This window comes from Macaca fascicularis, chromosome 12 (assembly GCF_037993035.2).
Source record: "Macaca fascicularis isolate 582-1 chromosome 12, T2T-MFA8v1.1".
NCBI lineage: Eukaryota > Metazoa > Chordata > Mammalia > Primates > Cercopithecidae > Macaca > Macaca fascicularis.
This window is the reverse complement of record NC_088386.1, coordinates 134,513,692-134,541,495: the sequence shown is the minus strand read 5'-3', so window position 1 is coordinate 134,541,495 and position 27,804 is coordinate 134,513,692. Positions and strand designations below refer to the sequence as shown.

Below are 27,804 nucleotides of genomic sequence, written 5' to 3'. Positions count from 1 at the left end.
AGAGAGAGAAGAACCAGGAGGGGCGACGAGAGAGGTAACAGAGGTGATCACAGAAGGAAGAAAGATGAATAGGCCTCAGGTGAAGCCAGAGAAAACTCCAGAAGCCCACAAAGCACATTCCAACAAGCTCTTCAGGGACATTGTGCCCAAGAATTCCATACACAGCCCAGGTGTTGGCCACAAGAAAAGGTTGTAGAAAGACAGTGTCAGATGGAGAGGCCGGGAGGATGCAACACCCCCGCACCGCTATTCCATCTGCAAACTCAAGCCAGCAGAGGCCAAGTTAGAGAAAGCAGCACAAGAGGGGGCGAACATGGCAGCAAAGGTGGTGATAAGTAAGAAACCCCGTAAACAAAGGCATTCGGTCCAAGAAACTGTAAATGGGAGTAATACAATCAATGCAGGCTGGGCACAGTGGCTCACACCTGTAATTCCAGCACTTTGGGAGGCCAAGATAGGTGGATTGCTTGAGCCTAGGAGTTCAAGATCAGCCTGGGAAACATGGTGAAACCCTATCTCTACAAAATATACAAAAATTAGCCAGGAGTGGTGGTGCATACCTGTGCTCCCAGCTACAAGGGAGGCTGAGGCAAGAGGAATACCTGAGCCAGGGAGGTGGAGGTTGCAGTGAGCTGAGATCATGCCACTGCACTCCAGCCTGGGTGACAGAGCAAGACCCCATCTCAAAAAATAAAATAAAATCAATGTAAATGCCAAAGCAATTATTCTTAGAAGGTACCAAAAAAATCTCAATATACTAAATTGTGATTTAAGAACAGTCTGTTTCTAGAATCCCAAAGTCACAGAAATAGGACTGGTAAAGGGGAAAAGTGAATGCATGCTAAGTGTTTAATCACATGTGGGTTCTCAACAGGAAGAAATGAGAGTGAGAACCTCCCAAGTCCTGGCAAGCAGTGAGGGGTGTGTGCTTAAAACAAACAACAAAAAAGCATAAAAACCAAAATAAAGAGGGGCAAAAAAAGACAATATGCATATAAGGTAGAATAGTACACTGCATTAAAAATCATGTTCTAGGCCAGGCACGGTGTCTGATGCCTGTAATCTCAGCACTTTGGGAGGCTGAGGTGGGTGGGTCACCTGAGGTAAGGAGTTTGAGACCAACCTGACCAACATGGCGAAACCCCATCTCTACTAAAAAATACAAAATTAGCCGAGCATGGTGGCAGGCGCCTCTAATCCCAGCTACTCAGGAGGCTGAAACATGAGAATAACTTGAACCTGGGAGGCGGAGGTTGCAGTGAGCAGAGATCGTGCCATTGCACTCTAGCCTGGGTGACAGAGCAAGACTCCATCTCAAAAAAATAAAATAAAATCATGTTCTACATGAAAACCTAATGACGTGAAATTATTTCTATAATTTCAACTTTTATTTTAGATTCGGGAGTACATGTGCAGGTTTGTTACATGGATACATTATGTGCCAATGAGGTTTGGTGTACAAATGATCCCACCCCACCCAGGCAGTGAACACTATACCCAATAGTTTCTCAACGCTTGCTTCCTTCCCATCCTCCCCTAGTTAGAGTCTCCCTCTTTATTTCCATGTGTACCCAATGTCTAGCTCACACTTATCAGTGAGAACATGTGGTGTTTGGTTTTCTGTTTCTGTTAATTCACTTAGAATAGTGGACTCCAGCTGCACCCATGTTGCTGCACAGGACATGATTTCATTATTTTTAAGGCCGTGTAGTATTCCATGGTATATATGTACCATATTTTCTTATTCCAATCCACCATTGATGGGCACCTAGGTTGATTCCATGCCTTTGCCATTGTGACTGGTGCTGCGATGAACATACCAGTGCATGTGTCTTTTTGATAGGACGATTTCTTTTTCTTGGATATATACCCAGCAATGGGATTGCTGGTCAGATCTCCAGACTGCTTTCCATAGGGGCTGAACTAATTTACATTCCCATCAACAGGTATAAGGATTCCCTTTTCTCTGCTGCTCGCCAGCAGCAAACTTTTTTTTTTTTTTACTTTTTTATAAGAGCCATTCTGATTGGTGTGAGATGGTAGCTCATTGTCATTTCGATTCACATTTATATGAAAATTAATGATGTTGAGCATTTTTTCATGTTCGTTGGTCACCTGTGTCTTGAGAAGTATGTGTTCATCACTTTTAAGCCTTTTGGCTAAGATCAAGTGTGAGAAGGGTGTGTTCGTGTCTTTTGCCCACTTTTTAATGTTCTTCATTATTGCTTGTTGAATTATTTAAGTTCCTTATCGACATAGTGTGGATGTTGTCTCCGCCCAAATCTCATATAGAAATGTAATCCCCAATGTTGGAGGTGGAACCTGTTGGGAGGTAACTGGATCATGGGGGCAGATTTCTCATGAAAGCTTTAGCAGCATTTCAGTTGGTACTGTCCTCATGATAGTGGGTCAGTTATTGTGAGATCTGGTCATGGCAGAAGGAGAAAGGGGAGCAGGCACACCCCATGGTGAAAACAGGGACAAGAGAGTACAGTAACAGACTATAAGCTTCCTGAGGCCTCCCCAGAAGCAGATGCTGCCATGGTTCCTGTACAAGTGTATTCTTGCATTGCTATAAGGAAATACCCAGGTAATACTTAGGTATTTCCTTATAGCAATGCAAGAATACACTAATACACTTACAGAAAAAGGTCTGGATACTAGACATTTTTCAGATGCATACTTTGTGAATATTTTCTCCCATCCTGTAGGTTTTCTGTTTACTCTGTTGATAGTTTATTTTGCTGTGCTGTGCAGAGGCTCTCTAGTTTAATCAGGTACCACTTGTCAATTTTTGGTTTTGTTGCAATTGCTTTTGAGTACCTAGTCATAAATTCTTTCCCAAGGCCAGAATGGTATTTCCTAGGTTTTCTTCTAGGATTTGTGTAGTTTGGAGTCTTACATTTAAATCTATAATCCATCTCGAGTTACTTTTTGTATACAGTAAAAGGTAGGGGTCCAGTTTCACTCATCTGCATATGGCTAGCGGGCTCTCCCAGCACCGTTTATTGAATAGGAAGTCCTTTCCCCATTGCTTATTTTCGTCAACTTTGTAGAAGATCTGATGGCTATAGGTATGCATCTTTATTTCTGGCTTCTCTATTCTGTTCCTTTGGTCTATGTGTCTGTTTTTGTGCCAGCACCACGTTGTTTGGGTTTATAGCTTAAAGTTGGGTAATTTGATGCCTCCAACTTTGCTCTTTTTGCTTAGAATTGTCTTGGCAATTTGGGCTGTTTTTTGATCCCATATGCATTTTAGGATTGTTTTTTCTAATTCTGTGAAAAACGATGTTGGTAGTTTGATAAGAATAGCATTGAATCTATAGATTGCTTTGGGCAGTATGGCCATTTTAATGTTATTAAATCTTTCAATCCATGAGCATGGAATATTTTTCCATTTGTTTGTCATCTACTATTTCTTTCAGCAGTGTTTTGTAGTTCTCCTTGCAAAGACATATTCCTAGGTGTGTGCGTGTGTGTGTGTGTGTCTATTATAAATGGGATTATGTTTTTGATTTGACTATCAGCTTGATTATTACTGGTGTATAGAAATGCTACTGATTTTTTGTATATTGATTTTGCATGCTGAAACTTTATTGAAGTACATATCATTTCTAGGAGGCTTTGGTGGAATCTTTAGGGTTTTCCAGGTATAAAATCATATCATCAGCCAAAAGAGATAATTTGGCTTCTTTCCCTATTTGATGCCTTTTATTTCTTTCTCTTGCCTGATTGCTCAGGCTAGGACTTCCAGAACTATGTTGAATAGGAGTGGTGAGAGTAGGCATCCTTATCTTGTTTCAGTTCTTAATGGAAATGCTTCCAGCTTTTGCTCATTCAGTATTATGTTGGCTATGGGCTTGTCATAGATGGCTCTCATTATTTTGAAGTATGTTCCTTTGATACCTAGTTTGTTGAAGGTTTTTTATCATAAAAGGATGTTGGATTTTATTGAAAGCTTTTCCCATGTCTATTGAGATGATCATATGGTTTTTGGTTTTCATTCTTTTATGTGGTAAATCACGTTTATGGAGTTGTGTATGTTGAACCAACTTTGCATCCTGGTACTGAAGCCTACTTGATCACAGTGAATTAACTTTTTCATGTGCTGTTGGATTCAGTTTGCTAGTATTTTGTTCAAGATTTTTGCATCTATGTTTATTAGAGATATTGGCCTTTAGTTCTCTTTTTTCAATGTGTCTTCACCAGGTTTTGGTTTCAGAGTGATACTAGCTTCAGAGTATCAGTTAAGGAGGAGTCCCTCCTCTTCAATTTTTTGGAATAGTTTCAGTAGAATTGGTACCCACCGTTTGTGTACGTCTGGTAGAATTCAGCTACGGCTCCGTCTGCCCTGTTTTTTTGTTTTGTTTTGTTTTGTTTTGTTTTTTGTTTTTGGTAGGTTTTTTAAATTACTGATTCAAGTTTGAATCTTGATCAAGTATGAAACTTGATATTGATCTGTTCAGAGTTTTGATTTCTTCCTGATTCAATCTTGGGAGGTTGTGTATTTCTAGGAATTTATCCATTTCCTCTAGATTTTCTAGTTTGTGTGCATAGCTGTGTTCATAATAATCTCTGCGAATCTTTCTTATTTCTGTGGGTCCAGCTGTAATGTCACCTTTGTCATTTCTTACTATGGTTATTTGGAGCTTCTCTCTTTTTTTCTTTGTTAATCTAGCTAGCAGTCTATCAATCTCATCATTTCAAAAAAACAACTTTTGGTTTTGTTGATTCTTTGTGTGGATTTTTGGGTCTCAATTTATTTCAGTTCTGCTCTAATTTTAGTGTTTCTCTTCTTCTGCTAGCTTTGGGATTAGTTTATTCTTGCTTTTCTAGTTCCTCTAGGTGTGACTTTAGACCCTTAATTTGAGATATTTCTAACTTTTTGATGTAGGTGATTAACACTATAAACTTTCCTCTTGACACTGATTTTGCTGCATCCCAGAGATGTTGGTTATATTGTGTCTCTGTTTTCACTTATTTCAAAGAATATTTTTATTTGTCTTAATTTTATTGTTTGCCCAAAAGTCATTCAGGAGTAAGTTATTTAATTTCCATGTAATTATGAGGTTTTGAGAGATCTTCTTCGTATTAATTTCTATGTCTACTCCCCTGTGGTCCAAGAGTATGGTTGGTATGATTTCAATTTTTTAAAAATGTAATGAGACTGGCTTTATGGCCGAGCACTTAGAGTACTGGATGTGCACGTGAGAAGAATGTCTATTTTGTTATTAATGGCTAGAATATTCTGCAGATATATATTCGGTCCTGTAGGTCAAGTGATGCAAAATTTTAATGTTTATTGGGAGCTGTTTTCACTGGGAATTAGTTTAACTTACAAGCTGGAGAATGTAAGTCTTTACACATTCAATGAAAAACAAAGATTAGAAAACCATATTACATTGAAATTTCATTCTTATACATAAAACTATACATTACATAGTTATGAAAAACTTCAACAAAGAAATAACAAAGTTAGTGGTGGTTTAAGAGACCATAGGAAAATTATATTTTCTCTTTTTTGTTAATTATATTTTATAATGTCTCTGATAAATATGTATTCTACCACTAGGAAACAAGTTATTTTAAAAATAAAATTGTAAAATAATTTGTATGGTGTAATTTGTAAGTCTATACATAAATTATAAATACATTCATAAAAATATAACCAGATGGCAGAGGAAGGACCAAATATATCATATATGATTAAAATTGATAAAAGTTAGAATACAAAATATGATACCATAAATACTTCTGTGCCAAATAACATAATGTTAAAATATTTAAAATGTAAACTCTTCAGAACATAAGGAAAAACTGACAAAAACATAATTTTAGTCACCTGTAGTCCCAGCACTTTGGGAAGCCAAGGTGAACCTGGGTCAGGAGTTTGAGATCGGCCTGGCCAACATGGTGAAATCCCATCTCTACTAAAAATACAAAAATTAGCCGGGCATGGTAGTGCATGCCTGTAATCCCAGTTCCTCAGGAGGCTAAGGCATGAGAACCTGGGAGGCAGAGGTTGCAGTGAGCAGAGATCCCGTGACTGCACTCCAGCTTGGGCAACAGAGCAAGACTCTGTCTCAAAATAAAAAAAAAAGGAAAAGAAAAACATAATTTTAGTGGCAGACACAATTACACATCTTAAAGTCAAGAAGCAGATCTTTAATAAGGATACTGAGTATCTAAATAATATGAATTAAGAAGGCTGCTTTAATAGATATATTACGATTTGCACCTTCTAAAGATGGAATACATATTACTTTTTCAAATTCATGGAACAGTCACAAAAATATACCATATACCAAACAATGAATTATACCTCTGTAGATTTAAAAGAAAATGGTATATTACCAAATACTAATTTATAAAATTATGAACAATTTAAAAGTTATACCCAAAAAATACAACCTCTTGAGAACAATATATATGACTACATAAATAGTTGACAAATAAATATTTGATTAAAAAATGCCATCACAAATGCAAATTATTAAGGAAGTGATTATAATTATAATAGTACACATTAGAGTATATGAAATTGGCTCAAAACTGTACTCAGGAAAAAAAAAGTCTTAAAATATTTTGTTTGTCCTTATTGTCATGTTTATCAGTGGCCACAATCTATGGAGTATTTACTATGTTCCAAGCACAGTGCTAAATACTATATACAGATTATCTAATTTAGTTATTTCCTAAATCTTACCAGGTAGATGTTAAACAATTAGCATGAAAGTGAATGAAAGAAGTCTCCAAATCAAAGAGCTAGAAAAAAAGGCATCAAAATGCCTTCAAGGAAAACATGTAAGATATACAAAAAGAATAAAGAAAGATGGAAAACAGGAAACAATGAATGAGTGAAGAGAAAAAGTAAAATTCATAATTCTAAGAGCTGGTTCTCTGAAAAGACACTAAGGAAACCACTGAGAAGCCTAATTACGTAGAAAATAAAGAAAAAACAAATACACACCATTGGGATTTATCAAAGAGATATAAATGATATGGAGGAGATCTTAAAATATAAACAATGTTATAGTCACCCCACACTACTATATTTGGAAAACAGAATCTCAACGCAGAAGGTTCTCTAAAAAAATTACCAACATTGGTTGTTAAAAGGAGATGATTTGGGCTGGGCACAGTGGCTCACATCTGTAAACCTAGCACTTTGGGTGGCCGAAGCAGGTTGATCACGAGGTCAGGAGTTCAAGACCAGCCTGGCCAACATGGTGAAACCCTGTCTCTACTAAATGAAATCTAGGACTAGTGCACCAAATGAAATCTTTTGAAGAATAGCAAAAAAAAAAAATTAATTAATGAAATAAATGGAAATGTTTACAATTCATTTTAGAACCAAGCATAATTATTTCTCTAGCGTTCTCTTTTATAAATACATATAGCAAATTCTTCTATGAAAAACTAGGGAAGGAAGACCAGTGCGCTATAAAGGAAAAAATACACCATGGCCAAGTAAAGATTATTCCAGGAATGCAATGTAAGACATCTATGAATATAAATCTTGTCAATTGGAAAAAGGATAAAAACCATATGATCATCTCAATAGATGCCAAAAGGCTTTTGATAATATTCAGGATGCACTCTTCAGTGTATATGTGTACATACACACACACACACACACACACACACACACACACACTCCAAGATTGGGGTTGCTTATATGCAGGGAAGATCACATGTTATTACCCGGTTCCACTGCTACTTGGAATGTGATGGTCAGGTCTGCTCATATCTAAGAAGAAGAAGAACAGAGCCATGCAAGAGAGGTGAGGTGGGTCATGCAGGAAGAAAACATACCTCCTAGGTCAAGAACCACATTGCCAGAGCTCACCCAGAGGGAAGCTTGCTAGAAAGAGCTGGTGAAAAAAAAGATGGGGTTGTCAGATTAAATACAGGACACCAGTTAGATTTGAATCTCAGGTAAATAACAAATAATTTTTTTGACTACAAGTATGTCCCAAATATTGCACTGGACATACACTAAAAAAAGTATTGGCCAGGCACAGTGGCTTACGCCTGTAATCCCAACACTTTGGGAGGTCGAGGCGGGTGGATCACGAGGTCAGAAGTTCAAGACCAGCCTGGCCAAGATGGTGAAACCCCATCTCTACTAAAAATACAAAAATTAGCCAGGTACGGTGGTGTGCACCTATAATCCCACCTACTCGGGAGGCTGAGGCAGGAGAATCACTTGAACCTGAGCGGCAGAGGTTGCAGTGAGCTGAGATCGCGCCACTGCACTCCAATCTGGGTGACATAGTAAGACTCTGTCTCAAAAAAAAGTATTAATCATTTATCTGAAATTGAAATGTAACTAGGTATCCTGTATTTTATTTACTAAATCTTGTAAATCTACGAAAACACCAAGCCAGAGATGTGGCTCCCATGTCAGAGAACATTACAGCAGGTTGGCCCCAAGAACTTGCAAATACCCAGCAAGGAAAAAGAGCCATTTGTTCACCTACTGCATGGGATATCAGTGACTAATGTGATCAGAGCTGCAACCAAGCAAAAGAATAGATTGTAGTCGGATGACCGGTTAAAAAAGCAACATCTGCACCTTGCTATCCCTTCCCCCCATACCCCACAGAGCATAGAGGTTAAACTTTGGCAAGGAAGGAGAAGGCAGACATGCTGCCCCGTGGGCATTCCAGGAAGAAGGAGTTGGGGCAGAAGAGTAGAACATCAGACCAAGCCCCTCCTCACTTCAAGACCCTCAGATTACAGCAAGGGGAGGTTGGCGGGGAGGATGCAGGGAACTTTAATAGGGCAAGAGGAGGCTGGAGATGCAAACTGTAGATTTCAATAACCAACTGACCAGGAAGTTGAGGAATCTGCCCAAGATGCTATTAAGATATATGCCACCATTCAGCTTGTGAGTGGAGAAAAATAAAACCTTTTTATTATTTAATATATTAGCCAATGTCTTGATTAATGGTGAAGCACTAGAGCTATTCCCATTATAGTAAGAAATAAAACAAAGCTACCCTCACTGTTGTTATTAAATATTCTTCTGGAATTTGCTTGCTACAGCAATTAGAAAAGAAAAGAAAATAGGAGATAGTGTATTGGAAAGGAAGGAGTAATTATTTTTATTTGACAATCATATAATTTTCTAACTGAAAAATTATAAAAACAAGAGCTCAATAAGCTGCCAGAAGAAATGAAAAATATGAACAAATTCCTTCTGTCACACCACAGCTTACAGACTGCCGGGACACTCAAATGCATTCCCCAGGGTCAAAGATTCATCCACAGCTGTAACAAGGATGAAATCTGGGGAAACGCATTCACATGCTTCCTCTCTTGTCTGTCCAGACATCTGACCTCCTCCTGCCCTGAGGAGGAAGGGAGAGAGATTAGGATTATTATAGCAAGGGATATTTTTAAAAGATAGAATATTCATCTCCTACTTGAAATACAGGAATTTTGTATCTGCAGGAAGAAAGCAAGATTTTGTTGAGACAGAAAAGAAACTTCCCAAATTGATCTCCTTTAGAACTCAGGGGGTGAGTCCATGGAGTTTCAAAACAGCTGTGCCTAAGGGAGACTATATCCCACCTGGAGACGCAAGAGAATGACCCTGTCCTCTGAGGAGAAGTGCAGGTAAGAGAATGAAGAGAAAAGTAAAGGAAACGGGTGGGTATCAGGTGGGCTGAAACTCCGGCATGAAGAGGGTTGTGTTGGCAAGGGGAATACCAAGGATGGGGGCTTCTGCCTACCTTCCTGCTTGGAAGCCCCTGAAGAAGGTGCCCTCACATACTGACTGGCACCAGTGGCCACATCCTATGTAAGTCCAGTGGCGTCCATGCACAGAGGCCTTCCTTAGAGTGACTGTGCCACCCAAAGACACTAGGGTCCCCTAGGCCTGTGGAGGCCAACAGAGGAGTACTCGATTGCAAGCCAGTGATCCACCATTTTGGGGAGCTCTGGGGGCTGCATGGCCCTGCAGCAAAGGCCATGGGATGAGCTTAAGGGACAGATGCGGAGCGCCTCCAATGTGCAGTAGCCAGAACGGGTCCCAGGCAGCCAGGGGTGATGACAAGGACCACTAGGAGTGTGACCCAGGACAAGAAGCAGAACTGGGATGATCCCTGCTACCCTGTTCAGCAACACTTCCAGGGCAGCAAGTCCCCAGAAACCCACAAAGACCCTCTACACCAACGCCCTCAACTCCCAAAGCCAACTCAAAGAGAAGCAGGGCACAGATTCTGACATTCTAAAGATTGAGAACCAGAGAGATCGTTGACATTATTGCAAAATGCTTTCTTGCTTTTCTCTGCAAGAAAAGCAAGTGTAGTGGTGAAGGAATCATTACTGAACAAATAAACCACATTTTGTTTGCACATTAGTGTCTTATATGAGCAAATTTATAACCCTACTCACAATATGTTTTGCGTGTTGTTCCTCTGGAAGATACGCTATAAATATTAGAGTGAAAGCATATCCTAGGCCACAAGGATAGGTACATTCTGACCAGGTAATACCATGTGACCTCAGTGCCCATATTTGTTTGGATGTTAAAATCACATTGACACTAAGAACTTTGTTTTAGGTAACAGAAAATAAGAAAGATAAGCTTAGTATTTATTTGTCTATAACAAATATTGGCCAAATATATGTCAAGCACTGTACTAAGTGTTAGAATACAACAGTAGTGAGACAGATGCATGGATAAGTGACTGGATGGGGGTAGATGAATGAATGGGTAGCTGGGTAGATGGGGGGTGGGTAGGTAGATGTGAATGGATATGAATAGATGGAGGGATAGGTCGATGGGTGGGTGAGTAGATGAGTGAATGAGTGGATGGATGGGTGGACGGATGGGTGGGTAGATGTGAATGGATAAATGCATGGATAGGTGAATAGATGGGTGAGTAAATGAATGGATAGGTGAAAGGGTGGATGAGTCGGTGGATGGGTGTATGTGGATGGATATGGCTAGATGGACAGATATGGACAGGTGAGTAGATGAGTGAATTGATGAATGGGTAGATGGATGGGTGGGTAGATGAGTGAATGAGAGGATGGGTGATGGAGAGGTGGGTGGGTGGATGGGTGGGTTGGTGGATTGATGGATGAGTGGTTGGATGGATGGTTGAGTGAGTGGGTGGGTAAATGTGGATAAATATGTATAGATGGATAAATACATGGATGGGTGTGTGGGTAGATGTATGAATGGGTAGATGGGTGGGTGGGTGGATGTGGATGGATAAGGACAAATGTATGGATAGGTAGATGAAGAATGGGTAAATAAGTGGATGGGTGAATGGGTGGGTGAGTGGATAGATGTGGATGGATAAGGATAGATACATGGATGAACTGGTCAGTTGATGAGTGAATGGGTGGATGGGTGGGGGTGGATGTAGATGGATAAGGACAAATGCATGGATAGGTAGATAAAGGGTGGGTAAATAAGTGGATGGGTGAATGTGTGGGTGGGTGAGTGGGTGGGTGGATGTGAATGGATATGGATAGATGGATTAATACATGGATGGGTGTGGGTAGATGCATGAATGGGTAAATGGACATGTGGGTGGTTGAGTGGATGAGTGAATAGATGAGCGGGGTGGAGGTGAATGGATATGGATAGATGGATGGATAGGTGAGTGGATGTGGGGGTAGATGAGTGAATGGGTGGATGGGTGGGTGGGTGGGTGGATGGATATGTATAGATGGATAAATACATGGATGGATGTGTGGGTAGATGGGTGAATGGGAAGATGGCTGTGTGGGTGGTTGGGTGGATGGGTGAATGGATGAGTGGAGGTAGAGGCAGATGGATATGGATGGATGGATAGGTGAACAGATGTGTATGTAGATGAGTGAATGGGTGGATAAGTGGATGGATGTGTGAGTAGATGTGTGAATGGGTGAATGGATGTGTGGGTAGATGCATGAATGGGTGGATGGATGGGTGGGGTGGATGTGGATAGAGGCATGGGTAGGTGAATGGATGTGTGGGTAGATGAGTGAATGGGTGGATGGATAGGTGGGCTGGATGCAGATGGATATGGATAGATGCACAGATAGATGGATAGACACCAAGATAAAAAGGTACATTGTCAGATTCAGAGATACAATTGAATACATAGAAACACAGAGACATAGATAAAGCCCATGAGAGGTTTTGATAAGTACGTGTAAAATTTGAGTAGAATAAGGCTGATAGAGATCGCCAGTACAGAGGCTGGGGAAAATACTTTTTCATCATTTTGCATCAGATATTGCACATCAGGTGGTCAGGTAGGACCACTGTGATGAGATGGACATTTGAGCAGCAATTGTGAAGAAGTGGGGGCAGAAGCTAGGTAGATCCATCTGGTGTCATGCAAACCAGGACGCATGAACAGACAGCACACACACCAATCCTGCAGGAGCACCATTCACCGGAGAAAACTCCAGAGATTTAGGTGAGCAGCAGGTGTGTAGGTCTCTGCACAGGAATCTGGTATTCTGGCAGGATGGGGACCTGGAAGTGCCAGACATCAGACTCAAGAATAGGGATCCTGAGTCTTAGGCTACAAAGCTTTGAAGCTACAGGATAACAAAGTGCCTGCCCCAGCCTGGTGGGATGAGTGAAGGATACAATCACAATATGATACAACGGAACCTTGGGCCCAGCACTGGAGCTGGCGGGGGCAGGGTTTCTTGAAGAAATATTCATATTATATTATTTACTCAGAAAAATATCGAAAAACTATGTTTGCAAAATTCTAAATTTGTATAAACATATAGTATATATACAGTTCTAGATATGCATATAGATAGATAGATAGATAGATAGATAGATAGATAGATAGATAGATAGATTTTTTTTTTTTTTTGAGACAGAGTCTCGCTCTGTCACCTAGGCTGGAGTGCAGTGGTGCAATCTGGGCTCACCGCAACCTTCGCCTCCCAGGTTCAAGCAATTCTCCTACCTCAGCCTCCTGAGTAGCTGAGTACAGGCACATGCCACCATGCCCAGCTAATTTTTTGTATTTTTAGTAGAGACAGGGTTTCACTGTGTTAGCCAGGATGGTCTTGATCTCCTGACCTCGTGATCCGCCCACCTCGGCCTCCCAAAGTGCTGGGATTACAGGCATGAGCCACCGCACCTGGCCTGCAAAAATATTTTCTACCTTAACAGAAAAAATAAACAGAACATATGATATTATATATTATACTATATGGAGAATAAACATAGAATATATTTTATAATATTATATGTTACACATGGGTATATGTAAGTATATGTTACTAGTGGTTGTCTCTCTGTGATAAGATCAAGGGGAGGTTTTCTTTTCCTTATGTTCCAATATTTTTTCAATGAACAAAATGAACATTAATTCTGTAGCAGAAAAAAAACAGTAATAATTTTTTTGATGAAGATAGAAACAGGAAACCAAGAGCAGAAGCCTGACATGACATGAAGTTTGTGTAAGGTTGACGTTTAAGAACTCAGGTGTGTTCAGGTGGGATCTTTACACGTTCAGGTGAGCACAGGCAGGAGCTGGACCAAGGACAGACCAGAAGGCTAGGATGAATGTGTACCTAAGAACACCACAGGCTGTGAGGCTCTTACGCTGCCTTCTTGACCCTAAGGGATCCTTGACTTGTTCAATCTGGTGAATGTGTACTTAGGGCAAATTGCTGATGTTTTTCCCTTTTGTCACCTAGCTGTGAGGCTGAACTGAACCAAGTGACAATTGTTCTGGTAGTGAATGAGCACGGCATTGTGGTGAATTGTACCACTGAAATTGGGCTTTTTATGAAAGGCTACAGAATTTGATTTTGATAAGTGACTGATAACTTTATCATGATTTATTTTCTATAGATACATTGCTGGACTCCATTGGTTAATAATTTAAGTCTTTTGCATTTACTTTCTTGAGTGCCTTTTACCAGTAATTGTATCTTCTCATTTTACGGTTGGTCTGATTTTGGCATCAAGGTATACACACATATCAATTGAAGCACCAAATATTTTCTTTGTCTATTCTCTGGAACAGATTATATAAATTGAGATTATCTATTCCTTGAATATTTGATAGAACCTATCTCTAAGCTCTCTGGGCCCAGAAGTAATTTTGTCAGTAGGTTTTTAACTATTTGATTCAATTTTGTTAATGAGTGTACGCAGGTTTTCTACTTCCTCTTAAGTCAGTTTTGGTCATTTGTATTTTTCTAGGAAATTGGCAATTTTGTTATACATTTTCATGATTATCCACAAGTAGCATCTTTTTTAAAAACTCGCCTATGTCTTAGCTGTTTATAATTCCTGTCTTTGTATTTGTTTATTCACTACCTACCTCTCTCGTCATTGAGAAATGTAGCCAGAAAATTGTCTGTACTGCTAATCTTTTCCAGAATCAGCTCTTGGTTGCATGGGTCTTCTCCATGTATCTTAGTTTTACATTTCTCTAATTTCTGTTCATACCTATTTCATTCATTCCCATTTTTAGAGTTTACCACGTTTTCTTTTAATTTATTCTTTCTTATTTTTTATTTTTTATTTCCATAGGTTTTGGGGGAACAGGTGGTATTCAGTTATATAAGTTCTTTAGTGGTGATTTGTGAGATTTTGGTGCACCCATCACCCAAGCAGTGTACACTGAATCCAATTTGTAGCTTTTCATACCTCACCCCCTGCCCACCCTTTCCCCCCAAAGTCTCCAAAGTCCATTGTATCATTCTTATGCCTTTGCAACCCCATAGCTTAGCTCCCACTGACGAGTGAGAACATACAATGAATGTTTGGTTTTCCATTCCTGAGTTACTTCACTTAGAATAATCATCCCCAATCCCATCCAGGTTGCTATGAATGCCATTAATCCATTCCTTTTTATGGCTGAGTAATATTCCATTGTGTGTGTGTGTATATATATACACACATATATACATATATATACACACACACATATATATATATATCACAGTTTCTTTATCCACCTGTTGATTAAGGGGCATTTGGGCTGTTTCCATATTTTTACAATTGCAAATTGTGTTGCTATAAACATGCATGTGCAAGTATCTTTTTTGTATAATGGTTTGTTTTCCTCTGGGTAGATACCCAGTAGTGGGGTTGCTGGATCAAATGATAGTTCTACTTTTCGTACTTTAAGAAATCTCCACACTGTTTTCTATAATGGTTGTACTAGTTTACATTACCACCAGCAGTGTAGAAGTGTTTCCTTTTCACTGCATCCACACCAACATCTATTATTTTTTTATTATGACCATTCTTGTGGGAGTAAGGTGGTATCACACTGTGGTTATGATTTGCATTTCCCTGATCATTAGTGATGTTGAGCATTTTTTCATATGTTTGTTGGCCATTTGTACATCTTCTTTGGAGAATTGTCTGTCCATGTCCTTAGCCCAATTTTTGATGGGTTTGTTTGTTTTTTTCTTGCTAATTTGTATGCATTTCTTGTAGATTCTGGATATTAGTCCTTTGTTGGATGTACAGATTGGAAAGATTTTCTCCCACTCTGTGGGTTGTTTGTTTACTCTTTTGACTGTTCCTTTTGCAGTGAAAAAGCTTTTTAGTTTAATTAAGTCCCACCTATTTATATTTTTGTTGTGTTTGCTTTTGGGTTCTTGCTCATGAAATCTTTGCCTAAGGTAATGTCTAGAAGGGTTTTCTGATGTTATCTTCTAGAATTGTTATAGTTTCAGGTCTTAAATTTAAGTTCTTAATCCACCTTGAGTTAATTTTTGTATAAAGTGAAATATGAGGATCCAGTTTCATTCTTCTACATGTGGCTCGCCAATTATCCCAGCACCATTTGTTGAAGAGTGTCCTTTACCCACTTTATGTTTGCTTTTTTGAAGATCAGTTGGCTATAAGTATTTGGGATTATTTCTGGCTTCTCTATTTTGTTCCATTGGTCTATGTGTCTATTTTTAATACTAGTACCATGCTGTCTTGGTGACTATAGCCTTATAGTATAGTTTGAAATCAGGTAATGTGATGCCTCCAGATTTGTTTTTTTGCTTAGTATTGCTTGGTTATGCAGGCTTTTTTTGTTGTTGTTGTTCCATATGAACTTTAGGATTGTTTTATTTCTAGTTCTGTGAAGAATGATGGTGGTATTTTGATGGAAATTGCATTAAATTTATAGATTGCTTTTGGCAGTATGGTCATTTTCACAATATTGATTCTACCCATCCATACACATTGGATGTGTTTCCATTTGTTTGTGTCATCTATGATTTCTTTCAGCAGTGTTTTGTAGTTTTCCTTGTAGGAGTCTTTCACCTCCTTAGTAAGGTATATTCCTAAGTATTTTTTTTACAGCTATTGTAAGAGGGGTTGAGTTCTTGATTTCATTCTCAGCTTGGTCACTATTGGTGTATAGCAGAGCTCCTGATTTGTATACATTAATTTTGTATCCTGAAACTTTGTTGAATTCATTTATCAGTTCTAGGAGCTTTGTGGTGGAGACTTTAGGGTGTTCTAGATATATGGTCATATCATCAGCAAACAGCAACAGTTTGACTTCCTCCTTACCAATTTGGATGCCCTTTATTTCTTTCTCTTGTCTGATTGCTCTGGCTAGGACTTACAGTACCATGTTGAGTAGAAGTGGTGAGTGTGGGCATCCTTGTCTTTTTCCAGTTCTCAGAGGGAATGCTTTCAACTTGTCCCCAGTCAGTATTATGTTGGCTGTGGGTTTGTCATGGATGCCTCTTATTACGTTGAAGTTTGTCCCTTGTATGCTGATTTTTCTGAGGGTTTAAACATAAAGAAATGCTGGATTTTGTCAAGTGCTTTTTCTCCGTCTACTGAGATAATCATGTAATTTTTGTTTTTAATTTTGTTTATGTGGTGTATTACATTTATTGACTTGCATATGTTAAACCATCCCTGCCTCCCTGGTATGAAATCCACTTGATCATAGTGGATTATCTTTTTGTTATGCTGTTGAATTTGGTTAGCTAGTATTTTGTTAAGGATTTTGCATCTATGTTCATCAGGGATATTGGTCTGTAATTTTCTTTTTCTATTATGTCCTTTCCTGGTTTGGGTATTAGGGCAATACTAGCTTCATAGAATGATTTAAGAAGGATTCCCTTTTTCTCTATCTTATGGAATAGTGTCAATAGGATTGGTACCAATTCTTCTTTGCATGTCTGGTAGAATTCAGGGGTGAATCTGTCTGGTCCTGGACTTTTTTTGGTTGGTAATTTTTTTATTACCATTTCAATCTCACTGCTTGTTATTGGTCTGTTCAGGGTTTCTAATTCTTCCTCATTTAAGCCAGGAGGGTTGTATCTTTCCAGGAATTTATTCATCTCCTCTAGGCTTTCCAGTTTATGTGCATAAAGGTGTTCATAGGAGCCTTGACCATTTCATTTCTAATTGAGCTTATTTTGATCTACTCTCTTCTTTTCTTAGTTAATCTTGCTAATGGTCTATCAATTGTATTTATCTTTTCAAAGAACCAGCTTTTTGTTTCATTTATCTTTTGTATTGTTTTCTGCTTGTTTCAATTTCATTTAGTTATGCTCTGATCTTGATTATTTCCTTTCTTCTGCTCAGTTTAAGTTTGGTTTGTTCTTGTTCCTCTAGTTCCTTGAGGTGTGACCTTAAATTGTTTATTTGTGCTCTTTCAGACTCTTTAATGAAGGCATTTAAGGCTATGAACTTTCCTCTTAGTATCATCTTTGCTGTGTCCAAGAAGTTTTGATAGGTTGTGTCACTATTATTCAGCTCAAAGAATTTTTTAATTTCCATCTTGATTTCATTGTTGACCCAGTGATCATTCAGGAGCAGGTTACTTAATTTCCAGGTATTTGCATGGTTTTGAAGGTTCCTTTGGAGTAGATTTCCAGTTTTATTCCACTGTGGTCTGAGAGAGTACTTGATATAATTTCAGTTTCCTTAAATATATTAAGACTTGTTTTGTGGCCTATTATATGGTCTGTCTTGGAGGAAGTTCCATGTGCTGATGAATAGAATGTACATTTTGCAGTTGAGTAGAATGTTCTGTAAATATCTGTTAAGTCCATTTGTTCCAAGGTATAGTTTAAATCCACTGTTTCTTTGTTGACTTTCTGTCTTGATGAACTCTCTAGTGCTGTCAGTGGAGTATTGAAGTCCCCCACTATTATTATCATGTTGCTGTCTATCTAATTTTTGGGGTCAAGTAGTAATTGTTTTATAAATTTGGGAGCTCCAGTGTTAGGTGCATATATATTTAGGATTGTGATATTTTCCTATTGGACAAGGACTTTTATCATTATATAATATCCCTTTTTGTCTTTTTTAACTACTGTTCCTTTAAAGTTTGTTTTGCCAATACAAGAATAGCTATTCTTGCTCACTTTGGTGTGCATTTGCATGGAATGTCTTTTTCCACCCCTTTACCTTAAGTTTATATGAGTCCTTATGTGTTAGGTAAGTCTCTTGAAGGCAGCAGATACTTGCTTGGTGAATTCTTATTTATTCTGCAATTCTGTATCTTTTAAGTGGAGCATTTAGGCCATTTACAACCAATATTAGTACTGAGATGCGAGGTACTATGCCATTCATTGTGTTATTTCTTGCCTGTATACCTTGGGGTTATTTTATTATACTTCCGTTTTATAGGTCATGTGAAAGTTATACTTTTAAAAGGTCCTGTTTTGATGTGTTTCCAGGATTTGTTTCAAGATTCAGAGCTTCTTTTAGCAGTTCTTGTAGTGCTGGCTTAGTCATGGCAAATTCTCTCAGCATTTGTTTGTCTGAAAAAGACTGTATCTTTCCTTCATTTATGAAGCTTAATTTCACCAGATACAAAATTCTTGGCTGATAATTGTTTTGTTTAAAGAGGCTGAAGATAGGGCCCCAATCCCTTCTAGCTTGTAGTGTTTCTGCTGAGAAATCTGCTGTTCATCTGATAGTTTTTTTTTTAATAGGTTATCTCACAGCTCTTAAGATTCTCTCCTCATCTTGACTTTAGATAACCTAATGGCAATGTGCCTGGGCAATTATCTTTTTGCAATAAATTTCCCAGGTGTTCTTTGAACTTCTTGTGTTTGGATGTCTAGGTCTCTAGCAAGGGCAGGGATGTTTTTCTCGATTATTCCCCCAATATGTTTTCCAGACTTTTAGATTTATCTTCTTCTTCAGGAACACACTGATTATTCTTGTTTTATTGTTTACCATAATCCCAAACTTCTTGGAGACTTTGCTCATTTTTTTTATTCTTTTTTCTTTGTCTTCATTGGATTGGGTTAATTTGAAAACTTTGTCTTTGAACTCTGAAGTTCTTTCTTCTGCTTCTTTGATTCTATTGATGAGACTTTTCAGTACATTTTGTATTTCTCTAAGTGTGTCCTTTATTTCCTGAAGTTGTGATTTTTTGTATTTATTCTATCTATTTCACTGGAGATTTCTCCCCTCATATCTTGTATATCTTTTTTTTTTTAAGTCCTTAAATTGGACTTCACCTTTCTCTGGTGCCTCTTTGATTAGCTTAATAATCAACCTTCAGAATTCTTTTTCAGGTAAATCAGGAATTTCTTCTTGGTTTGGATCTACTGCTGGTGAGCTAGTGTGATTTTTTGGGGGAGTGTTAAAGAATCTTGTTTTGTCACATTACCAGAATTGTTTTTTCTGGTTCCTTCTCATGTGGGTAGGCTATGTCACAGAGAAGATCTGGAGCTCAAGGCTGCTGTTCAGATTCTTTTGTCCCACGGGGTGTCCCCATGATGCAATACTCTTCCCTTTTTCCTAGGGATGTGGCTTCCTGAGAGCCAAACTGTAGTTATTGCTATTTCTCTTCTGGATCTAAGTCACCCAGCAGGGCTACCAGGCTCCAGGCTGGTACTGGGGGTTGTCTGCTCAGACAGTGTGAACCATCTTCAGGTCTCTCAACCATGAATACCAGCACCTGCTCCGGTGGAGGTGGCAGGGGAGTGAAATGGACTCTCTGAGGGTCCTTAGTTTTAGTTATTTAATGCACTATTTTTGTGCTGGTTGGCCTCTTGCCAGGAGGTAGCACTTTCAAGAGAGCATCAGCTGTGGTAGTACAGGGAGGAATTAGGCTGTGGGTGGGGCCCTAGAAGTCCTGAGAGAATAATATGCCCTTTGTCTTCAGCTACCAGGGTGGGTAGAGAAGGACCATCAGGTTGAGGCAAGGTTAAATGTGTCTAAGTTCAGACTCTCCTTGGGCAGAGCTTACTGCTGCTGCTGCAGGGTTACGGGTGTTGTTCCCAGGTCAATGGAGTTATGTTCCCAGGAAGATTATGGCTGCTTCTGCTGTGTCATCAAAGTTGGCAGGGAAGTGAGGGATAGCTGGCAGTTACAGGCCTCACCCAGCTCCCACACAACCCAAAAGGCCAATCTCACTCCCACCGTGCCCCACCCCCAACAGCACTGAGTTTGTTTCCAGGCAGTGAGCAGTGGGGCTGAAAAATTGCATTGCCCCAGGCTACCAACTTCCCAGATGAGAAAGTAAGTAGGATTTTCACACCTCCCCACCTGTCGCATCTGCACATGGATTCATGCCCTCCCCTGAGTTCTGGCCAGGAGACTTCACATTTGGTTGGAATTGTTACAAAGTTCAGCTGGAGTTTTCCTTCTCCCTGTGGTCTTTTCCCAATTCCTCTGGCAGCCTCCCCAAGGACACCTGTGAGAAAAGTAAGAAATGGCTTCCCTGGGGACCCCAGAGAGCCCAGAGGGCTTTTCCCACTGCTTCCTCTACCCCTGTATTTCACTTGGCTCTCCAAGTTGACTCGGCTCCAGGTAAGGTCAAATCCTTCTCCCCTGATCTAGACCTTCGGTTCCCCAGTGAGGGTGTGTGCTCAGGGGCAGGTAATCCCACTTTTCCACTGTCACAGCTTGGACACTCACAGTATGTGGGCTGTCTCCCAGATCCCACAGGAGCAATCCAATTCCATCAGAGGGTATGTGGACTCTCTTGGCTTTCCTGGTATATTCCTGCCATAGTCGTTTTGGAGCAAAAGTTGATGATCTGAGTCTCCACACCCTGCTCTGTCCATCCGAACTGGAACTGCAAGCTAGTTCTGCCTCCTATCCCATGTTCTTTTAATTTCTATTAGATTAATAGTATCCAGTCTTTTTTCTTTTCTAATGAATGCATTTAGGGCTATAAATTTTGTTCTAAGTACTACTGTAACAGCATTCCACAAGTGTGGATGTATGGCATTTTTATTATCATTCAGCTCATAATATAGTCTTATTTTTATTATGATTTCTTCTTTGGATCATGACTTATTTATAAATATGCTTTAAAACATCCAAATGTGTAACTTCATTCAATTTTTTGACTTCAACAATATATAGTGGAGAGAGAACATGGCCTGCATGATCCCATTTTGTTAATATTTGTTTAATTGTATTTTATGACCTAATATGTGATTATTATAACTGTTGCATGTGTACTTGAAAATAATATGCATTATTAATTTTTAGGCATAACATTCTATGTGTCATTAGATATAAATTCTTAATTTGTATTTTAAAAATCCATACACTTACTTTGTTACACTGTAAGGGTAGACTTATAAATCTCTCCTTGTAATTCCGTCAAATTTTGCTTTATGTATTTTGAGGCCATATTTTTAGGGGTATATAAGTTTATAAATTTCTCCTAGTGAATTCTGGCTTTTTTGCCATTTTATAATAATCCTTTTAGACATGACTAATGCTTTTTTACTTTAAGACCTTTTTTGTGTTTTAATGTAGTTAATAACCTTTCTTTTCATCGATCTTTGTCTGGCACATCTATTTCCCCACTTTTACTTTACACCTTTCTGTTTTCCATATTGCTGAAGAATTGGTCTTGTTAAAACCATAAAGTCATTTTTTTCTTTATTTAATCTATCAGTCTCTGGTTTTATTCAGCAAACTCAATTTGTTTACATTTCTTGTAGTTACTAACCCATTTGGAATTGTTTCTACCATCTTAATTTGTGCTTTCCATCTTTCTAGCTTTTACTTCTTTTCCTATCTTCTATAGCAGGGATTGGCAAATTATACCCTTCAGGCCAAATCCAGTTCATTTGCTGTTTTTATAAATTAAGTTGAATTGGAGTGCACCACCATGCTCATTTGTTTCAATTTTCTCTATGGTTGGTTTTGCACTACAATAGCAGAGTTGAATAGATACAATAGAGATGATATGGCACACAAAGTCAAAAATATGTACTATCCGGTCATTTACAGAAAACATTTGCTGCCTTGTTCAATAGGATTAGAGAGTTTCTTTTTTCATTTTTCCTTTACTGTTTTGAAAACTGCAAATTCTACTTTTACCATGCCCCACAACTCCCAGCAGTCATGACTAAAATTTCAACATGTGTACTCAGCATTCCAAGATCTCAAGTTAACTCAATTGTTCACGGGATCATTTAATGATTTTGGAATTCTAGATTATTATCCTCCCGCCTTACATATAATTAGGAGACTTGGGTCATTCTCCTCCCAACTTACATGATACTTAATCCGGTATTTCAGGTCCTACATGTTTTTATACATGTGAAATGTCATTACTATTATTGTTGTCATCCATTGTCAATCCTGTTCCGATTTATCCATATGTTTACTAATTTATTCGCTCACCATTCTGCTTTCAGTTCACTTCTTCATTCTAGATTCAGTTTTCTCCTTGATAAAGTGCATTCCTGGAAGTTATTTAGGTGGGACTCTGTTAGTTATAAATTCCTTAGTGCTTTGTTTTTCATCCTTTCTCCCTAATTCTTGTATGACAGTTTAGTTAGGTAGAAAATTATATTTTCTCTCAACACTTTGAAGATATAATTCCACTGTCCTTTGGTCATCATTGACAAGTGGCAGCCAAATTAATTGTCATTCCTTCATAGGTCATCTTATATTTCTGGCTACTGTTAAGGTATTATCTTTGTACTTTGCATTCTTACATAGCCTACTCTAATCTATCCAGGGATGCATTTCCTTTTATCTATCCTAATATTTAGGACTACACTTTCCTTGAATCTGAGAACTCAGAACTGTTCTCAATTTTGAAAATTCTCGGTCACCATCTCTTTCAATATTGGCTCACTCTCATTCTCTCCTTTCTCTCCATCTTTAACTCCTATTGTGCTTCTATTAGACCTTCTTGTCCTATTCTCCATATCTATTAATCTTGCTTCCAAATTTTCTATCTCTTCATTTCCATGTGCTCACAGTGATTTTCCACTTAACGAATTCTCCTTTTAGTTATGTCTAATTTGCTTTTTAACCTAATCATTAAAGATTTAGTTACATTTCAATCACTATATTTTTTATTCCTATACATTTCCTTTTGTTCTTTTCAAATCTTCCCTGTCTTTTGTCTTCCCTTGGTGGCAGCTTGCTGTTTTCTCTTTTTTTAAATTTTCCATTGTGTCTTTAATTCTATTTCACAATCTTTATTTTGACAATATTGTTGCCTGAAGCTCTTAGGAATTTAATCCCACTGTTTGTTATATCTTTGAACTTGCTCAGAGTTTATTTTTCTCCCTTGGATTGGCACTTTTGGATTGTGAGCTCATCTTCATTGCAGTTTTTCTGTAGGAATTATTTGTGTACATCCACAGAGATTTTGTGCTTTCTCCTGCCAGGTGCTCCAGGGTTAATTTTATCTAAATTGCTCAGATTGGGGGCTCCATGCCACTCAGATAGTATAAATTCACACCCCAAATACACCTGAGGACAGCCACTACATACAAATTCTCAAAGGCAACCATTTTCTCCTACTCAGAATCAGGCCAAGGTTGACAGGCTTTCTGTTATTTCCCTGTGCCAATGGCTGGATTGTTCTTCTGGTCCACCTTTTCACTGGAAGTGTAATTCTTCATGGGCAGGGGACAACTCTTGTATAGGAATCTCAGTTCTAATTTCCAGCCTCTTATGGGCTCAAAGATTCATTTCCTATTTCTGCATGGCCATTAAAATCAAAAAATTCATTAGTTAAAAAGACTAATGTATAGTAATCTCAGTTCTAATTTCCAGCCTCTTATGGGCTCAAAGATTCATTTCCTATTTCTGCATGGCCATTAAAATCCAAAAATTTATTAGTTAAAAAGACATACAAGGTAACCTCAACTCCCACCTTTGCCATCCCATGCCTTCCCCCAGCATAGCCCTAGTATCAGTTATCTTATATTTCTGGCTTCTGTTCCCTCTTTGGTTTGGGCCTCTACAAGGGATTTCCCTTATCTTTTCATGAGCAATGTTTATTATACTTGCTGTATTTTAGCCAACATCCCTAGACATTTTATATCAAGATGTTTCTCAGGGTATCTGGTTCATCAGACTGCTGAAAACTGAGGTTTAAAATAAACATTTACAATAAACTATTTCATACATTATAAATCCAACGCTAATATCCAGCTTAACTCATCCCTAGTTTATTCATGAAAATGTGTGACTTTGGGAAAGGGCCTCTGGTATTGCAAGGAACATTTCTCATCCCATTCCCTGGCTCCTGTGCCCCAGTCTTGCCACTGAGCTTCTCTATAGTTTTAATTCCTGAAAAAGGGATGGGTATATGGGAGAAATAATCTCTTTATGCCTGTCAGTGGTCATCTGAGATGCCAAAAATAATAATGAGGAAATAGAACAACTAGTGAGGTAGCAGTCTCTCAAATCTTTCACACTGCTAGAATTTGCCCTTTGGAGCATTTTCAAAACACCAGAGAGGTTAGTGCCTGTGGAAGCACTCACTGTCTTCTAGCAAAAGTTCTTTCCAATACCTTGGTCAAAACAATCATTTGTAAATCAGCCAATATTTTTACAGCTCAAAGAACATTTTCATGCCACTTATCTTATGAAAGTTGAGTGTCCACCTCTTACAAATGAAAAAAAGAAAAATGAGACTGAGGAGATTAAGCAAGCTGCTTGCCCTGCTCAATGTTATGCAGTCAGCAGAACTAGAACTTTACTATTTTTAGCAGAAAACACTGTTCATAAATTCTTACAAGGGTAGGTGCCAGAATTTGCTCTCCTGCTGCTACACTGTCCCAGACACTACCTATAGGAGCTTAAGCAACATTAAAAGTTAAATTAAACAGCTCTTAAAATGGTAGTTGTGCAATTTCTGAGTGATGCTAGCCAAGGGTAGATTCCCCAGAGCTTGGAAGTAAACCAGAAAAGAGCAATGAGATGTCCAGGCATCGGAAAGTGGGTCCTAGAAGGTGCGGCCTGGAGAAACTGGAGCAACGTGCTGGAGTCCAGCACTGTCTGTGGCTGGCTCCTGTGTCAAAGGCTGCTAGGGGTGCAGCAAGACGTGTCTTGCTGCTGCCAGGGACATGGAGAGCCCGTGTGACTCACCCTGCCTTTCATCTGCATTTGTTCTCTTGGCAAGAGTGATTTTCATTGTACCATAAACTCAGTGTTACCAAACCCACTTGGAGTGATGCACTGACTGAAATTGCCCCTCAAGGAGGAAGGGCTAACACCGCCTTGCAAACGGAGGCTTTGCTATGTGAGTCTTGGCTTCCTGGCTTTCCCCATGAAGAACTTCCTGTCAGCCCACAGACAGGAAGCGAGCCGCAGGAAAGCGCTGGCTGCCAGCCTCCTCGTTCCACACTGGACCAGGGGCAGGGGTTCCTCTCAGAGACCAACCAGAGCAAAGCGGCTCGCAGGGCAAGGCCTGAGGGAGGAGCAGAAGCCCAGAAGCAGAAGTCAGACCACGGACGGGCAGGGACAGGTGAGCTGGGGATAGAACCACAGATCTGCAGCCTGAGGGGCAGGAACCGCGTGGGCCTGATCCAGGAGGGTCCATAGAACCGGCACTGTGGTTGCTGCCTGGTTTTCCTTGGAGGTTAGGGCACGATGCAAGAGCAGTGAGTCTGAGTATAACACGTTAGGAATGGGCAGGCAGCCCCGAGATTGTAGCATGGAGTGGCCAGAACACGCCTGTGCAGCCCTTCTCCAGGGCGGGGCAGTACACAGCCTGCTCTCCACTGAACGGGACTCCTCCTTATTCCTTTGTACACTAATTCACCTGTCTTCCCACCCTCCATGGGGTAAGTGCTGGGGGTGCTATGCTACCCGGAGTGGGGCACGGTGCTGGGTGCTGGGGGCAGGTGTGAGCTGGGCTCTGTCCTGGGGCCTAAGCTAGGATGAGCCACTGTCCCATTTGAGAGTCTCCAGCCCCATCATGTTCAATCCCAGCTCAGCGGATTTTCACACCCAAATCACCGCCTCCTGCCCCCAAATCTGGAACTACCAATTAAAAAAAAAAAAGAAAGAAAGAAAGAAAACGGTCTGTGAGATGGACATGGCACTGAGGAGGGGGAAGTAAATGAGGAACCACGCAGGGGACCAGGCAGGTGCCAGGCCCACCTGGCATCGCCACCCAGGGACCGCTTTAACCACTCGAGCCTCCAGCGTGGGGGGAGCGTTCATTCTCTGAGGTCATCATGAGGCTCAAAGGGAAGTGACCATACAGCGCTCTCAAGGGTGTACATTTCTAAAGTCATCTCAAGAGAAAGCCAGGCAGAAGGCGAGAGGAAGAAAAAGGCGGTGCCGGCAGCGAGGGATGTGGATACCCCGAGCGGCACCAACAGCGGCGCGGACAAGAAGCGCTTTGAAGTGAAAAAGTGGAATGCAATAGCCCTCTGGGCCTGGGATATTGTGGTTGATAACTGTGCCATCTGCAGGAACCACATTATGGATCTTTGCATAGAATGTCAAGCTAACCAGGCATCCGCTACTTCAGAAGAATGTACGGTCACATGGGGAGTCTGTAATCAAGCTTTTCATTCCACTGCATCTCTCGCTGGCTCAAAACAGGACAGGTGTGTCCATTGGACAACAGAGAGTGGGAATTCCAACAGTATGGGCACTAGGAAAAGACTTCTTCCATCAAGCTTAATTGTTTTGTTATTCATTTAATGACTTTCCCTGCTGTTACCTAATGACAGATTAGATGGATCCATGTTTCTTCTGCTTTGTTTTTTCAGTTTGCTGTTCTGTAGCCATATTGTATTGTGTCAAATAAAGTCCAGTTGGAGTCTAAAAAAAAAAAGAAAAAGAAAAAAAGAAAAAGGTGGTGCCCACGCCTGCCGATGGACCCAGGGAAACGTGTACCTTCTGTGGTATCCCAGGGACCCCGAGTTCCATGTTCCCCAGCAAGGCCTGGGTGACACCTCTATTTGGGCCATGGTGGGACCACTCCCGCAGCCCCCGGGACAGGACCGGACGCCCCAGCAGGGAGCCCCCACCCCACCCACGTCCTACCACCTCCTCCCGGCTTCCCAGCGCCCTCCCCGGCATCTGGTGGCCTGCGGAGCCTCCCACTCCAAGGAGGTCTCCTCCACGGACTCCAGGCAGAGGAGGACGTTGTCCTGCGCGCATTGCTCCCTTCAACGTCCCTCGCCGGGGAGGCTGCGCCACATTCTTGGCAGGCGGGGCCTGTCTCATCCTGCTTTGCTGTACATGTGGACCCCATTTGCAGGGGGCACCGCACTGGGGTGGGGGAGATCCAGAGGGGTGGCTGTGGGACTGGCCTTAAACACTTCCACCTGAGAATGTGGAGGGAACACCCCCCAACGCGATGAAAGGGACCAGAGAGCAGGACGCTGCGCACCAGGAAAAGAGGAGCAGAGAAGCCCCCGGTGTGAGGGCGCAGGAGGGGGTCCTGCGGAGGCCGTCAGCCCCCCTGCTGAGACTCGAGACCCCCAGCAGGAGGCAGGTGGGGGACAGCGGGGACAGAAGAGTAGTGGGGTACAGGGCCAGCCCACTGCACGTTCTCGCCACTCAGGGCTGGCAGATGCCAGGCTACCCCAAGAAGGCCGACCCCCAGGCTCTCATCGCGGGTGCTGCCTCAGCATCCATGGCAG

At 40.3% G+C, this 27,804-nt stretch overlaps 1 pseudogene; it reads left to right on the top strand.

The window, feature by feature from the left end:
* The first annotated feature begins 313 nt into the window (after positions 1–313).
* Positions 314–27,010, top strand: LOC102137243 (E3 ubiquitin-protein ligase RBX1 pseudogene; annotated as a pseudogene).
* The last annotated feature ends 794 nt before the right edge of the window (positions 27,011–27,804 follow it).